General features: G+C 39.0%; 1 protein-coding gene across 1 annotated transcript in view; it reads left to right on the top strand.

The window, feature by feature from the left end:
- The window catches only part of LOC112125929 (dystrophin-like), a 1989526-nt gene that overhangs the window by 203219 nt on the left and 1773371 nt on the right, over window positions 1-12936 (top strand). The gene's annotated exons all lie outside the window — the stretch shown is intronic.

Below are 12936 nucleotides of genomic sequence, written 5' to 3'. Positions count from 1 at the left end.
GTTCTATTGTAATCACAGCAATGTAGGACTTGAAGAGACCTCCGAGGTCATCCAGTCCAGAATTATGTATACCTAGACCATCCCTGATTATTATGGGGCTTCCACAACCTCCCTAAATAACCAGTTCCAATGCTTAACTAGCCTTAGAGTTAGAAAATTTGTTCCTAATATCTAGCCTTAATCTCCCTTGTTGCAGATTAAGCTGATTAGTTCTTGTCCTACCTTTTGGTGGACATAGAGAACAATTGATAACCATCCTCTCTATACAACCTTTTACATATTTGAAGACTGTTGTCATGTCCTCCCTAAGTCTTCTCTTCTCTAGACTTAACATGCCTAATTCTTTCAACCTTTCCTCTTAGGTCAGGTTTTTCTAAACCTTCTATTATTTTTTTGCTCTCCTCTGGACACTCTTCAATTTGTTCACATCTTTCTTAAAGAGTGATGTCCTAAGGTGGACATAGTACTCCAGCTGAGGCCTAATTTTTACCCTAAATTTTAGATGCCAATTAAATTAGCCTACGATAATGCTTCTAATTTAACAAAAGGGTAACAAAGTTGTGGCCCGCCCTAAAGGAATTGCCAGAGTGTTACCAGGGGCCTGTCTCTGATCCAAAGAGGGCTCCCCAGAGCCCGCTAGTTTTGCTAACCCCTGAAAGGACACGGATACATCCTTCCACTCAAGGATTGACACACACAAGCATCAGGGGGTAGCCGTGTTAGTCTGTATCTACAAAAACAACAAGGAGTCTGGTGGCATCTTAAAGACAAGCAGAAATTCTTGAAAACATAAGAATTATTTACTTTTTTATTTTTTTTTTAAAAGTAGTTACTGTATATTTAATAGAGGCAAGAAAGAATACATAAAACATATTAAAACACAGTAGAATTATACATAGGGTGAATTATTCACTTAATTCCAACATTTGGAATTTAATATTTAATTGTTAACATTTAATATCTCAATATTTAACATCTAACATTTAAACTTTTAACATCCTGAGAGCACTGGCCAAGTGGTAGCAGGATGGGTAGGGGAGATTTAACTCAAAACACAGGCATCCCGCTTTATTTACAGACAGACCCACATACTCCTTAATGATAGATGGAAAAATCAGACTTACACTCCTACCCCAAGTTCCCTGTGTTTCATCTTAATGGTCCTTCTGATCATGTTGATCAGATCATGAACATCATGATGATGGTGATTGTCAAGGCCACAATTTTTGTAACTGCTGCTTCAGGCTGCGGGCGTAACAGCAGTTGCTGCTGGCTGTTGCTGCTGTCAGGGACTGCTGATTGCACTGCTATTAAAGCCATTGCCATGGTGACCTTTAGAGTTCTGCTGCTGCTTTTCCAGGTAGCTGCTTTTTGGAACTTTCCATTCTTCTTCTCAGGTAGCTGCTGTTCTTCCACAAAGCCTCAAGCCCACTACAATCAGCCTGCTAGTTGGCCTTATATGTTGGTTGCTCTCTCAAGGTCTTCTCATTAACATAATTCATTAGCCTGGCTTAGCCAATCAGCTTCCTCTAATTAGCATATCTCTAGAGCCTTCCTATTACATTATACCTACTTTTAGATAGCTAAGCTCCTCCCTCTGACACCATTTTGGGTAGAGCTCCTCCCTCTGATCTATTTTTAGATAGCAAAGCTCCTCCCTATGAGTTGCTGGAACTTTCCATACACTAACCCTGTGTCTTTCATGAAGGATTATTGCATCCACCATTTTGGATTTCTAACTTTAAACTATCACTAATTACTATTTATCAAAGCCTTAATCTTTAAACTAACTGCTGTTTTATGCAAATCGAAGTGTCCTGATACTGTCACCACCTTAATTGTATCAATGGGGAGAGGTGAAATTTCTACGATATTTAAACCCCCTTTTTTCAGTTTTTCTCTGCTGCTCTCTATCAAGGTGCTGCAAGGTTTTTCAAAACAGCTAAAAGCAAAATTTCTCGTTACATCATCAGTGTTGAGTAGAGCAGAGCAATTGCCTCCTGTGTGACTTTTATATGACATGCATAGTAATACATCTCAGAATGACATTTGTTTTTTTCTCAACAGTATCACACTATTGACTCATATTTCATTTGTGATCCACTATGATCCCCAGATCATTTTCTGCAGTACCACTGCCCATTTTGTACTTGTGCATTTGATTTTTTCCCCCTTGTGAACTGCAATACTTTGTGCGTGTCTGTAATACTGGCATTTCCAATAGAAAAGATCTGTGTGTTTCTTTAGTCATCAAATACCTATTTTGATGATTTTACAACTATTTTCTGTAAAGCAATTGCCTTCCAAATATTGGCCTTCCCTGGGCTCTATGGGCAGGCTATCCCAGTCATATATAAGTTTGTTGAAACTCTGTAACAAAATGTAAATGTAAGTGGAAAATTCAGTAAAGTTCAGTAACTGGAGACTGGAACCACAGGCAAAAAATTCTCATGTTGATTTTGCTCGTTGATTTTTTTATTTGCTTTATAAAATATTTTTATTTTAAAATATTTGGCTTGTCATACTTACAGTACTTTGACTCTTTGGAAATCAACCTTTATGACTGCTTTTGGTGTCAGCCTTGTCTTTGCTCCTTTGACTATCTATATCAGGGGTCGTCAGTCTTTCAGAAGTGGTGTGCCAAGTCTTCATTTATTCACGGTAATTTAAGGTTTCGCGTGCCAGTAATACATGTTACATTTACAGGGGCAAGCGGACAGAACCCCAGACTGGCAGCGGGCTGAGCAGGGCAAGCACTGGGACCCCAGGCCGGCAGCAGACTGAGCTGCTCAGCCCGCTGTCGGGCTGGGGTTCCGTCCACCGGCCCCTGCCAGCCAGGGTCCCGTCCGCCGGCCCCGCTCAGCCCACTGCCGGCCTAGGGTTCTGTCCATCCAGGCCAGCAGTGGGCTGAACGGGGCCAGTGGCCGGGACCCCTGCTGGCAGGGGGCTGGCGGACGGAACCCCAGGCCGGTAGCAGAGTGCCACTGAAAATCAGCTCGCGTGCTGCCTTTGGCACGTGTGCCATAGGTTGCTGACCCCGATCTATATGTATATTTATATATAGTCACTACTTTTTCTTCTGAAAAACACAAGTAGCAGTACATTAATGGTTAAAAACCCACTGAATCTCCAGATGAAGAGCAGTAAAGATCTAAATAGTGCAGAATTATATATATGTGAATGTTAGTCTACACTATTTAGATCTTTACTGCTCTTCATCTGGAGGTTCGTTTGCTTTTAAACCACTAATATAGTGCAATTTATATTTTAGAAGCAAAATACTGACTAATTAATCTTAAAGATTGACCAAGAAGGATTTGAAAACACTATTAAGCAGTTTGTGTTTTAGAATTAGTTTAGCTCCTGATTACATTTTTACTTGCCCTCTCCCCTGGATAATCTGGAACCTATTAGAGTAATGACTAGTTTCAGGTTACCCAATAAAAACTCTTATTAAACCAAGAAAGAAATATAAAATGAAATAGCTTGTTTCTAGGACTTTCAATATATAATCTTAAAGTTTCCTTTTATTGGGGTCACAGATGCAGAGTCCCCAAATCCCCTTTTCTCAGGGTAATCAAAAGGTCTCTCTGGTTCCCTCTGTTTTTTCAGGGCCAACTCAAACAGAAGTCTCCTCCTCCTCCTCCCTTTAAGGTAGAGAAAAGGAAGTTGCAGCTTCCCTTTTCCCTCTTGATTTAGAAGTAAGAATAACTTGGGGCTGTTGCAGAGGTCTGCTCTTTTAAGGAAGAAAGTCTTCTCCCTGAGTAGCTACTTTGGTTGTCTAAAGACACTCCTAGGTGCCTGCTCCTTTGACTTCCACTTCCTCCATTTGTACGCTCTTAGCTTGTTTCCTGTGAATTGAATGGGCTGCTGCTGACCCCATAAATTTACCCTTGCTTCCCAGTATTGAACTCTAACCTAGAACTCCAGTGCTTCATGACCCAGCCTCTCTCCTGATTCTCCTCAGCCCCAGTTGGGTCATATAGTCCATAACATTAGCGTTATTTCAAGTGTATTGTTTGTACAAAACAAATGTTAACAGTTGGTATTTCTATTTTAGTGACTTTGTAAAAGTATGTGTGTTCTGTAAAAGCCTTAGATATATTATATTAGGCTGCAGTCACAAAAGCTACATTTTAAATGGCAAAAACATTTTACTTCTCTGTAAATTCATTTTGTGCTAAAGTAGCTGAAAACATGCTACCTTGGAAAAGAGAAATGTATGTTGTGTTTAAATGTGTTTGTCATAAAACAGCTTTTGGCATTTTTTTCACAGGTTAATACTGAAAGACTTGTATAGAATCATAAATATAGAGGTAGGAGGGACTGCAAGAAGCAATCAAATCCATCCCTCTGCACTAAAGCAGAACCAAGTAAATCTGGACCATCCCTGGCAGGTGTCTGTCCAATCTGTCCTTTAAAAGCTCCACTGATGGAGATTCCACAACCTCCCTTGGAAGCCTGTTCCAGAGCTTAACTACCATTGTAGTTAGAATTTTTTTCCCCTAATATCTAACCTAAATCTCTCTTGCTGCAGATTGAGCCCATTATTTCTTGCCCTACCTACTGTGGACATGGAGAACAATTGAGCGCAGTCCTCTTTATGGCAACCCTTAACATATTTGACTGTTATCAGATCCCCTCTGTCTTTCTTTCTCAAGACTAAATATGCCCAGTTTTTTTAATCTTTCCTTATAGGTCAGGTGTTCTAAACCTTTTGTCATTTTTGTTTCTCTCCTCTCAACTCTCTCCATTTTGTCCAAATCTTTCCTAAAGTGTAGTTCCTAGTATTGAACATAGCACTCTAGCCGAGCCTCATCAGTGCCAAAGAGAGTGGAACAATTACCTCCCTTGTCTAACATACAATGCTCCTATTAATGTACCCCAGAATGATATTAGCCTTTTTTGCAATTGCATCATATTGTTGAGATACAAGTTGTGTGAGGTAATATCTTTCATTGGACCAACTTTCACTAGTGATAGAGACAAACTTTCAATGTTACACAGAGCTCTTCTTCAGGTCATATTTCTGATTCATATTCAATTTGTGTTCCACAATTATTCCCAGATCCTTTTCAGCAGAACTACCACCTAACCAGTAATTCTCCATTTTGTAGTTGTGCATCTGATTTTTCCTTCCTATGTGTAGTACTTTACACTTGGCTTTATTTAATTTCATCTAAATTCAGACTAGTTTTCCAATTTGTCAAGATCCGTTTGAATTCTATTCCTGTCCTCAAAAGTGCTTCAATCCCTCCCAACTTCGTGTAATCTGCAAATGTTATAAGCATACTCTCCACTCCATTATTCAAGTAATTAATGAAAATATTGACTTAGTACAGGACCCAGAAGTAACCTGTGCAGAACCCCACTAGACACATCCTCCTAGTTTGACAGTGAACCATTGATAAATATTCTTTGAGTACAGTATTTCCACCAGTTGGGCATCCATGTTGCAGTAATTTCACCTAAACCACATTTCCCTAGTTTGCTTATGAGACTGTCACGTAGGACTGTGTCAGAAGCTTTACTAAATCAAGATATCACATGGCTACTGCTTCTCCACTTTTCACCAGGCCAATAACCCTATCAAAAAATGGCAATTTGGTTGGTTTGGCATGATTTGTTCTTGTCAGATCCATATAAGATATTCCTTATAATCCTATTGTCCTCTAGATGCTTACAAATTGGTTATGTAATAATTTGTTACACTATCTTTACAGATATTGTGATTATGCTGACTGGTCTATAATTCCTTGGGTCCTCTTGTTCCCCTTTTTAAAGATAGGTACTATGTTTGCCCTACTCCAGCCCTCTGGGACCTCACCTGCCCTCCCTGAGTTCTCAAAAATAATTGCTAACAGTTTTGAGATTACTTCAGCTAGTTCCTTAAATACCCTAGGGTAAATTTCATCAGGCCCTGGCAACTTGAATACCAGCAACTTATCTAAATCTTCTATTCTTTAACCTGTTCTTTCCCTGTTTTAACTTGCATTTCTTCCCCGTTGTTGTTAATATTAATTGTGTTGAGTATCTGGTCACCACTAACCTTTTTAATGAAGACGGAAGGAAAATAGTCGTTAAACACCTCTACTTTCTTGATGTCATCAGTTGTTAGCTCTCCTTCCCTGCCAAGTGAATGACCTACTCTTTCTTTTGTCTTTCTCTTGCTCCTTGTGTATTTGAAGACCCTTTTCTTTTTGCCTCTCAAATTAATAGTTTACCTAAATTTGGTATCATCCCATTTCTTGCCTTGTTTCATCTCCATCCAGATCCTAAGATGCAGCAGCGCTGGATAAAAGTAAAAAATTCACTAGAAAGCAAATGCTAAAAACATTCTGCGAATTCAAGGTTTTGACTTGCTACTGTGTTGTACATGAATAAAACTGATGTAACTGCATTGACTCCCATGAAGTCACAATAGTGTAAAACTTCTATAAAAGAGTGAAAAATCCATTTTAAGAAATAATTATAAGACACCAGGCAAATCTGTAGTAGTAATCCCCATGATAATGGGCCAGAACATTCCCTCATATGGAGGGTACTCTGTGTGAAGGTCTTCCCTGCCCTATGTTTAGAACTGCCTCCCTGGGACCTCCAGGATATCATCCCACTCCTCTTAGATACCACAGAATTCCCCACTTAAGACTCATGGATGTGGAGTGCTGACCTGAGAGAAGAAGGTGGGGCCAGAACAGGCTGCATCACCACCTCTCCTCTGAATGGAATTATCCTAGGATAACACAATAAGTGAAACTGCAGGGAGTTCTCCATCATCCATAGCTCACAGAATGGATTGTTTGGACCCAGTACTACTAGAGTCCTTGATTTTATTATGGGAAAGTTGAGCTGATTTTGATGTGCTTTGGTGCTTCAGAAATTGCTGTGAATAGATAGCAGAGAAGAGTCATTTAGTAACTGCAGATGAACAAGAAAAATAGAGATATGTGTATATACAATAGAAATGAATGTTCTTTCCATGTCTATACCTAATTTCCCTGTTCCTGGAAGAATCACTTCCTGGCATGCAATACTTCCTTCAGTAAGACTGCTGTACCCATCAACCATTATTTTTGAGATTATAACTAAATCTGGAAGTATCCTGTCAAGTAACTGCATCAAGACTTCAGTTCAACTGAATAAAAATAATTTTGTGTTTAAAATAGCAGCTGTCATAGAATAAACTCCATCTGCAGACATGTGGCATGGCATATCTTGAGGATAAATAGGTATGCAGGTGTTTAAATTAACTGCTCTGCCTCAGGAGCATAATGGAAAATTATTCATTTTTAAATGTGTATAAAGAGTTTACTGAGTAACAAAGGGCTTTTAACTTGGTTTCACTGCATTTCATGAGTATATTTCTGTAAAAGTACAGTTCAGTAACTGGAACAGAATATAGCTTTCAACAAAGTGAGCCCAGAGACAATTAATAGCTTCTTGTATTTTCCACTCTTTGTTTAAACTCTTGGTCTAACACTTTATAATACTTTTGAGAGAGAGGTTATACTATCTATGGAGTAATAAAAGAATTGATTGTAAGCACAATGTTTATAATCAAAAGAGATTTAATACAAACACTTTCAAAGTGATATTATAAAAGTGTTTTAAACATAACATTAAAGTGCTAATGATTAAATATTTTACATGTGCAGTTAGCAAGAAAGCACAGCAATACCAGTGCTGTTTGTAACCCATGTGTGCTTCTAGAAGAAATGTAATTAGAGATTTATTTTCAACTAACTGGCAATGTCGGAAACTCCTACACTGTGGCTACTGTATTTGTCTCTTTATTTCTGCCTAATTCACCCCACACAGGAAAATTAGCATCAGAGGACGTGCAAACAACACTGCATCCTTGTCGCTGGTAAATTATTTTTAAAAGTTTGATTGACATATCAATAATATGTAGGGGGATTTGCTTCAGCTCACATTGTAGTGTTAACCTTTGATCCTGCAAGGACTTGGTATGTGCTCAATTTTACACACTGTAAATTTAGTGAGGCTACTCACAAAGTATAAAGTTTAGCATGTGTCAAAGTCTTTGCAGGGTCAGGACTTGACTTATTTACCCTTTTATTCATTTCCCTCTAGGACTACCTAGGGCTTGTCTACATGGTGCGTTAGTCCACGCTAGAGGAGTGTAAATTCTAACTAATGCATCTGTGTGGACCTTGCTTGTTCTCATTGAAAGTTCTTTGGTGCACATTAATGTAGTCTCATTTCAAACAGTACTACATTAACATGCACTAGGGAACTTTTAGTGCACAGTGGCAGAGTTTTATATGGAGATATACCTATCTCATAGAGCTGGAAGGGACCCTGAAAGGTCATCGAGTCCAGCCCCCTGCCTTCACTAGCAGGACCAAGTACTGATTTTGCCCCCGATCCCTAAGTGGCCCCCTCAAGGATTGAACTCACAACCCTGGGTTTAGCAGGCCAATGCTCAAACCACTGAGCTATCCCTCCCGCCAATTAGCACGCACACAGGCCAATTAGCACGCACTAGAATTTTAACCCCTATAGTGTGGATTAATACACCATGTTATCAAGCCCATATTCTAGTTCCTTTTTTATGTTAACACTGGGTGCTCTGCTTAAGACTCTGATCCGGCAAACACTTTCTCATGTAAGTAACTTACATGTTACATAGAATAAGACTTCTCACATACAGAAGTGTTCAGAATTGAGGTCCCAATATCCTGTTAAATAATTCCCTATTTTCTATGTGGCTCATTTAAGCTCTTTTAATTGTCTCCAGATAAACTGAGTGAGTGAAAATAATTTGTTTTAAATCATAAAATATATCTGGTCCCATAAGCACTAACTTAGTGAGTTCACCAAATCAAAGACATAGTTCTGTACTTGTTTCATCATCATCTTGAGAAGTTAAGATCCCTGGCAGACCCATCAGATTCATAGAGTGCTTTTCCAGGGGAGTGAGGGTGAAGTAGAATTGTCACATTAGTTCATGTTAGAAATGGGCAAACCAGTTCAAAGACAATAAAGTCCTCTTGTACTATCCTGTCCTGTCTTTATTCTTAAAATTGAATACAAGCCGAACCTTTCTTGAGGTCCTGAAATGTTTTTATCATTTCTAGTTTCTCTCAGGGACCAAAACACCAGATGAGGCTTTTCTTGCATTATTTCGAACAGTGGAAGTGCCAGAAATATCAGAGAGAGCCTGGTTTTTATGAGCAACCCTTGATTTTTTTAGCCCAGTGTGAAGGGATAACGGTTCAGATAGTCAGAAAAGTTCTGGATAAACATCCATACTTTGGACCTTTTGAGGTTTTACCTATGACCAGTTCATCTTGACCTGGAAGAAAATATAAAATCATCACTGATGAAGTTTGCAGATGACACAAAAGCTGGGGGAGTGGTAAATAAGGAAGAGAAACTGTTCAGCAACTGAGCCAGAGAGAGAGAGAATTTTTTTCATAAACATTCTAATGAAAAATTCATCCTGTTTTCCAACCAGATCTGTTTAGACTCCCATCATGCTTATGTTGCAATGGTAAGGGGGTTATCCCATGGGAATAGGATTATTGCCACCCCCCTCCAGGGATGCAATGTGTGCTTCTCTCCAAGGCCACACCAGCTCAGCAGTCTGGTGAAGAAAGGAGGCAGGGTTATTGCCTCACCTCTTCCCCGCACTTCCTTGTTGGCTATCTTGAGGGTAGATTAGCCCTTCTGTCCTCATGTTGTACAGGTGAGCAAAATGACTGTGCTTGTGTTGGGGGAGGAACTCCTGTCCCATTAGTGCCCCCCATATGACAGAATTGTCTCTTCAAGTACAAAAAGGAGCAGGAGTTTTGAAAATAAAAACAAATAGCCTACATGTTTCAGATATTCTTTTTCAGTGTTCTCCCGATACCAACAAGAAGATACAGATTTTTTTCTTTCTTCGTCTTTTAAGGGTTTATAATTTACTTTTGTAAACTGAATAATTAACAACTGCTTTATAGAGAAAGATACTGTTGCTGTAAAAGGACATAACATCTCACATGTCTTTAAAAGTTTGTGTTAAAATTTTGTGCTTTTCAAAACCACTTCTGTCTGACTTTCTAATTAGAGCTATACTGTCCATTCTGTCAGCTCTGGGGGGGGGAGGAACAACATTGATTCATCAGTAGTATTTGATTTCTGAGCCTGTAAATCCACCAAGTCTGAGGAAACTAGTTTATTAGTAACTAATTGGATATTGTATCTGCCCTTCAAAATGCACAATGATTTTATTTTTAAACTTCTTGACAGTTGAAAGAAACCAAGTTCCTTCTTTTACGGCTAATTGGTTAATGCTCAAGAGACCCACTTTTGTTGACTTGAGATATTGACTTTGTTTTCCATTTGCTGTTCAACAATAAATTGGTTTGAAAGCTTATTGAGAAGCTGGGAGAGGAGGGACTACAACTTGCAAATTCATTCAATATGCTTATGTATTCATTTGGAAGTTATATACTTCATTGCTCAGATAATGATGAGAATGAGCTACCGCAGGTCTTAATTTTAAAATTCTGTTTCTATTTATAAATGCTGTTAGGATGGCACAGCCTAAGCAAAGAGACAAATTCAAATCACACTTCCTTATGTAATAGTTCTCATTTCTCTAAGGATCTGAAATGCCCTATTCACCAATTCTGTTGTCTCTTGGCTTGATGAGCACTTAAAGCTGAAATGTGCTGCTATCTTAGTCTATCTTGAGATCCAGTTCTTTTCAATCCCTAAATTAGAATGTACACTAAGAAAACAGGATAATTTGGTACCTGACACGACTAGTCTTTTTTTAAGCTACTTAGTTTCTGAACCACCAAAGATGTATTTTTACCAAAAATTATCCCTAAAGATATATTACTTACTGTATTGGGGGATTAAAATCAATTTGCTACACATACTGATGTCTCCGATAGGCCAGAGAAGGACACTAATGGTAAGGTATAGTTTCAGAAATGAACAAGTCACAAGTGGGATCAATCTTACTTGTGTCTTCGGGGAGGAGACTATTGAAGGGTTTAGTATTAACATGACAGCTCAACAACTCAAGGTTATTTAATCTCTGAAAGCCATGGGAACTGTGTAGTAGTAAAATAGATACTTGTGCCAAAGAACCTATATGTGAAAAGAGTAATGATGGCTCTTATCATGCCCTTGTTACTTACAGAGTTGCAGGATTGGGGCAAGTAGTATTGGATAATCAGGAAGAAAGGCTGAAAGAGCAGGGGACTTTGTCAGTGATTCCTCAGAGAAAGAAAGCTAGATAATTTGCTCTTGAAACAAGAATATTTACAGCTTGCACAGGTTTATTTATTTTTTTACACATACTTTAAGGTTAGTTTATGTTCTTTCAGCAAACTAATTGAGAATGAGAGATGTAGGTATAAGATAAAAAAAATTCTCTTGACTCATGCTTACATACATAAAATCGGAATAATGCCTAGTACTTAATGACTGGGCACAGCTGTTATTAAAAGCTTACTGTACGGCCAGAAATGTGGTGAGACCTTTTTAGAACATTTATATTTATTTATAAATTTTATAGTTTTTAAATAGATGTCAAAGCCATTACATAACCAAAACCATCTGAAAATGTGCTATTGGAAAAAGGTTAGCAGATGCTCCTGCAGTTCAAGGTGGCATCAGTATCGCCTTTTGATTTCATGACAACTGTAACTATTTCTCTGGGAAGTAAATCTGGCCAGATATAGCCATGCCCAGGGCTGCCAAGAGTGGGTTCGGGCCCCGGTGAAAAATTTTTTTCGGGACCCCCAGCAAGGGTGGACTGGCTAAACAGGGCCAACGAGGGGGGGTGGGGGAAGCCAGGGAAGCCGGGCCTGGAATTTTTTCGGGCCCCCCAGCAAGGGCGGACCAGCTAAACAGGACCGACGAGGGGTGGGGGGGAAGCCGGGCCCTGGGCCCCCTTCCAGACCGCCGGGTCCCAGTAATTTGTACCGGCTTCCCCCCCTCTCGTCAGCCCTGGCCATGCCTTTGTGACCTCCAAATTAGATTTTTATGTTGGCTTTTTAAGAGGCCACCCTCAAAAATTTCTCAGAATTTAAAGTTGGTGCAGAATGCTGTGGTGAATGTAATGGAATTAGTCACAAGGAATATGTTATATGAGTGCTCTGAAGTCTACACTAGCTTACTGTTCCCTTCTAGGTGCAGTTCTAGATTTTGATATTGGTCTTTATAGTCCTATAGGGTTGGAGACCTAGTTACCTTATAAGGTGTCTCCCTCTGCACTGTTGCATTAGTTTAAAATAAGATTAGACATTTAGCAGTCTCTAGATTTGAATGTCAGGAGTTGCCAGAAGCTCACTTTGAGTGAAGCGTATTTGACAGTTCAGAGGGCACAGTGTCAAGCAGGATGAAAGCCGAGTACATTTTTTTCCCCAGGCTAAAATCTCAAAGTCTAGGGCTGAGTCTATCGTTTTTACTTAGCACTGGTTTACGAATTTTTTAATTGTATATACATTTGTATACAGAATTATTAACAATTTCCAAAAGACCCCACGATGTGTAACAACTTGAGTTTGGGTCAGTAGCATTGGACTGTTGTTGGATATTTCTCATTCTAAAACCAATAAAGTTAAATTGTTAAATTGGTAGTCTGAGTCTTCTGCTCTAAAGTTGTAATAGCCTTATCTAATCATTCACTAATTTAAAGGGCTATCAGATTTTAGTATCATCCATCGAGCAACACTGCAGAGTGTGTACCTGTAGAATCACTGAATCTCCATACTAAGACTTTGACTTCTGGAGGCAGTCTTAAAATGGAACTGGTTGTTGATATTCCAAAGAGGTGTGATATTGTGAGACCATTTCCACTTTGACATTGTTTTTCCTAACAGATTGTGAGCAGTGTAAGCATATAACTAGCACATAAAGAAAAGTTTATATATATATATAAAGGGGGAAGCTGTGAATTAATACAAGCTA

Source organism: Terrapene carolina, unplaced genomic scaffold, assembly GCF_002925995.2.
Source record: "Terrapene carolina triunguis isolate 2854851 unplaced genomic scaffold, T_m_triunguis-2.0 Scaffold22, whole genome shotgun sequence".
NCBI classification, from domain to species: Eukaryota; Metazoa; Chordata; order Testudines; family Emydidae; genus Terrapene; species Terrapene triunguis.
Note: the sequence above shows the minus strand (reverse complement) of the source record. Positions and strands in the feature narration are given on the sequence as shown.